At 42.4% G+C, this 4861-nt stretch overlaps 1 protein-coding gene across 1 annotated transcript in view; it reads left to right on the top strand.

The window, feature by feature from the left end:
* The first annotated feature begins 338 nt into the window (after positions 1-338).
* The window catches only part of LOC108260052 (uncharacterized), a 16292-nt gene continuing 11769 nt past the window's right edge, over positions 339-4861 (top strand). Inside the window, exons 1-2 of the transcript XR_001811054.3 lie at positions 339-480; positions 2447-2583. The gene's annotated coding sequence lies outside the window, so the exon portion shown is untranslated. The remainder of the gene's footprint in view (positions 481-2446; positions 2584-4861) is intronic.

Below are 4861 nucleotides of genomic sequence, written 5' to 3'. Positions count from 1 at the left end.
TGACTGACTTGTTCTTTCACCTTCGTCTTTCTCCCTTTTGCTCTTTTCTCTTTCCTCGTGTTGATTTCTTTTATTTCCTTTCTTTCATGTTCTTTCTGTATATTTATATTATATATATGTTTTTCTTTTTGACTTACATTTTCATTTCTGTTCCTCTGTATTTATCTTCTGTCTTACTCTTATTCTTTCTCTCTTTTCTTTCTTTCTTCCTTTTCTTTCCCTTGTTCTTCCTCGGATTCTTTCGTGTTCTTTTTTTTTTTTTTTTTACTAACTTTTTTCTTTGTCTTGTTCTCCTTCTCGTTTTTTGTTCTTTTTCTTCATTCGTTCTTTCTTCACCATGACTTCAATCATGAGCATTAATGCTGTAATACAGAGACCCACTGAAAGAAAGAGAAAAGAAAGACAAAGAGAGACAGAGCGAGAGAGCGAGCGCGAGAGAGAGAGAAAATGAAAAACAGAAGGAGGAGAATGAAAGACGAGGTGAGTTTATTTATAGCAATTCAGAATGTTTTACAAAAATAATTAATTTAGTGGGACAGGAAAGAGAGAGAGAGAGAAACGGGGGGGATGGAGAGAAAGAGAGAAAGGGGGGGAGAGAGACGGAGAGAGAGAGAGAAAGGGGGGGAGAGAGACGGAGAGAGACAGAGAGAAAGAGAGAAAGGGGGAGAGATAGAGGGAAGAGAGACGGAGAGAAAGAGAGAAAGGGGGAGAGATAGAGGGAAGAGAGACGGAGAGAAAGAGAGAAACGGAGAAAGAGAGAGCGACGGAGAGAGAGAGAGAAATGAGGAGATCTGAAGTGTAAAAACTTTTGACCCTGACAGTGTAATTAACTTTTATATAAATACACAATCATGAATGATAACACACACACACACACACACACACACACACACACACACACACTGAGTTAAACATTAATTTAATTTATACTCCATATTTTACCAATGTGTGTGTGTGTGTGTGTGTGTGTGTGTGTGTGTGTGTGTGTGTGTGTGTGAGTGTGTGTGTGTGTGTGTGTGTGAGAGAGAGAGAGAGAGAGATGTGAAGTATATATAATGAAAAACAATAAATCTTTGATGCTTTTCTGTTTCCAGATTGTGATCTAACACTCTGTGTGTGTGTGTGTGTGTGTGTGTGTGTGTGTGTGTGTGTGTGTGTGTGTGTGTGTGGTTCTCAGACGTTGTGTAAATGTTCACTTAATCACATTTGTCCGCTCGGTGTTTGAAGTGTGTGGAGTTTGTTTTATGTTAAATTAAATTCTCTCTTTGTTTCAGCGTGGTGGGAGTTTAGTGTTTATTGGCGTGTGTGTGTGTGTGTGTGTGTGTGTGTGTGTGTGGAGTGTATCTGAGCGTGTCCGTCTCTCAGGAGGACGTTTGATTGGACGGTAGAGACGCTGATTCAGGTGGAGCCGTACCGTCTCTGCTCTGGTTTGAATTTGGAGGTGGACGAGGGGAAATCCCGCGTCCCGCTCCACACCGTTTATACGTTACAGCTACTCTGCATTTAAAAATAACACTTACTACAACAACGTATGAGCACAGTGTACACACCCCTCTTCACCTTTACAGTGTGAACAGATTTAGTTTTTGCCAAATTAACATTTATTCCTCATTCATAACCCGATACTTTTATTAGCATGAATAGCATTAAACTGATTAAGGGGCGGAGCTACGGACGAGCTCGGTTTGATGATGTCACAGAATAAACCCGATGCAGAACGCTGTAGCTGTACACCGCCTGCCGAGCTAGCGAGATAAATATTGACATTAACGCGCTGTTAGAGCAGGCGGGACAACAAATGTCTAATTTGCATATTGATGAATATTCAAGAGGTCTTCTCTATACTCCCCGATCCAGAACTGAACACTGGCCGCGCTCCTCGTTTCACATCTGCACAGGATTTTATCCAGATCTGGAAACCTACCGAAGTTTCCCGTCGTGGTGACCTTCACGGTTACGGCATTCTGGAATTCTCTGGAATGTTCTGCAGCGTTCTGGATTTCTAGCGGAACGTTCCGGAATACTGAACTCTAATCACAGGAATCCCGAGCTCTCGTTTCATTTTCTTTGACAGCAGCAATAAATCAGCTTCCTTTCTAACGAGCTGTTAAAGAGAAAAAAAACAACAACAGGATTAGACCTCAATCACGTTCACACACACACACACACACACACACACGTGTGTAACAGTAGAACACGTCCACTTCATTCCTTTCCAGCTCTACACACTTCCCTAGTTTCAGTGTCCATATTTACAGGTCCTTAGTTTTCTTCTTTCCTCATTTCTCCCTTTATTAAAGCCTTAAATTCCGGGATTCGTCCCGAACGTTGTTTCTGTACGAGACTCGTACCTGGATTTAAGGCCTTAAAAGAGTTGACGTGACCATTAATGTTGTGTATTTCTGACCAGATTCCGTGCTAGTTTTTTTTTTTTCTTCTCTACCAGCGATACTCATGAACAGTTTCGATGACATCATTCTGCACTACGTCTCATCAGACTCTCTGTCCAATCAAACGCTCTGTAGACTCTGAAGCGTCCCGCGCCCAGCATTATAAACATCCACGATGCTAACCGGCTGTGAGGTAAGTTAAAAGGAGCTGAACTTCAGGAGATGTAGCTAGCAAACATTCAGAGGGAAACCGTAGCTTGCTAATGTTAAAAAGGGGGAGGAGCCACCGGATATGTAAACAATCCTGGAGAAAATAAAAAAGACAGTATGTACATGTTCCCCTCTCAGAATAAGATAAAAAGTGAAATGAAATACTGATAATAATAACTGTTGTGTTTTTTAGCTAAGAATGTTCCAGATCTTCTTGTACAGTACGTTACTGAATGGAGGGTTTTTTCCGCATCACTGTATAATAATCATTTACTGAGGACATTTAAAAAGTTTTTTTTGTTTCTGGGCGCCTCGGTAATCTGCGCCGTCAGCGTCTCGCTCCCTTCTAAGTGCCCTACGCTAGCTTCACTTAAAATATATATATACAAGCTGTTTAATGTCCCTTTTCTCCCCTCTTTGTGAAGAACATGTGTTAGGACGCTTACGGACGGTGTTCCAGTAAATCTCCAAACCTCAAATCTCTGGATGGAGGGATGGAGGAGAGAGAGAGAGAGAGAGAGAGAGAGAGAGAGAGAGAGAGAGAGAGAGAGAGAAAGAGATGTAGTTATCTGAATGATCATGTGTTTGGCTCACACTTTCACACTCCCTCTGTTCTCACTCTCTGTCTTCAAAATACTTCTCACACTCTTTCCACATTCTTGTCTTTGTCCTCATTTCCTCTCTCTCTCTCTCTCTCTCTCTCTCTCTCTCTCTCTCTCTCTCTCTCGCTCTCTCTCTCTCTCTCTTTTTGGCTGCTGTGTAAGAGGCTCTGAAATCGCTTTTAAAGCTCACAGTATATCCCCGAGTTGCTGCCTATAGAGAGAGCAATCACACAGTTATGGCCAGATGTTGTCTCCATGTCTCTCTCTAACACACACACACACACACACACACACACACACACACACACACACACGCACGCACACACACGTACGTGTCGAGAGAAGAATCTGGAAACTCAGCATGTAGGCACATGAAGTTTTCCAAGCACAATATTGCTCTCTTGCGCTCCGTTTTGTTTCTCCGATGGTCCCTAAAAGCCCGGCAGGATACTCGGGGCGTGATAGATCCATTCCGGAACGTTCCGCATCATTCCGGAACGCCGCAGAACATTCTGGAACCCACAGAGGTCAGCACGAGTTCAGATTCTCTTTAGACAATAAAAGGAATGTCCCCGAGTTTCATTCTTTCCAATTTTCTCGTGTCTCTGCTTTAGAGGTCCCTCATTTCCTAGTTCCATTATTTCCAGTCCAGGCTCCAGGTGTTCGCTAGTTTTGTTCTTTCCTAGATTCTAGTGTCTTCGGTTTACAGGTCCCTAGTTTCTTTGTACCATTGTCGCTACTCTCGATTCCAGATGCTCCCTAGTTTCATTACTTCCTACGTTCTAGTGTCTCTGGTTTACAGGTCCCTCATTTCCAAGCCCAGTTGTTTCTGATCGAGGGTCTAGATGCTCCCTTGTGTTATTTCTTTCCTAGATTTTAGTGTCTCTGGTTGTCAGGTCCCTAGTTTACTGATTTAATTGGTTTCTTCTAGGATCCAGGTGTACCCTCGTTTCATACTTTCCTAGGTTCTAGTCACCCTCTTTCACAGGTCCCTAGGTTCATAGTTTCCAGTGTTTCTGGTTTACAGGTCCTTACTTAACTAGCTCCAGTGTCTCTAGTCCTGGATGGTACTAGTTGATCCCTAGTATCATTCTTTCCTAGGTTTGAATGTCCCTGTTCCACAGCTCCCTAGTGTCCTTGCTCCGTTATTTTTAGTCCAGGTTCCCTGTGTTCTCTAGTTTCAGTCTTTTCTAAGTTCTAGTGTCTCTGGTTCACAGGTCCCTGGTGTTCTAGTTCCATTGTTTCTGGTTTAGATTCTAAGTGTTCTCTAGGTTCCTTCTCTTCTAGGTTTACAGGTCCTCGTTTCCAAGTTCAGCTGTTTCTTGTCGAGGGTCTAGATGTTCCCTCGTTTCATTCTTTCCTAGATTTTAGTGTCTCTGGTTTTCAGGTCCCTAGTTTTCAAGTTCAGTCGATTCTGGTTTAGGTTCCAAATGTTCTCTAATTTCATTCATTCCCAGTTTAATTGTTCCACATGTTTTCTAGATTACGTTTTTTGCAGTCTCTAGTGCCTCTGCTTTACAGAACCCTCACTTCCACCAGTTCCATTGTTTCTTGTCCAGGATCCAGGTGTTCCACTGGTTGTAGTTCAACATGTCCTATAGATCATTTTTTAAAATAGTTTCTAATGTTTCTGTTTTGGTTCTACATACCACCTGCATT

The sequence above is a fragment of the Ictalurus punctatus genome, chromosome 28 (genome assembly GCF_001660625.3).
Source record: "Ictalurus punctatus breed USDA103 chromosome 28, Coco_2.0, whole genome shotgun sequence".
Lineage (NCBI taxonomy): Eukaryota > Metazoa > Chordata > Actinopteri > Siluriformes > Ictaluridae > Ictalurus > Ictalurus punctatus.
The sequence above is the reverse complement of the archived record's forward strand: the minus strand, read 5'-3'. Positions and strand labels throughout refer to the sequence as shown.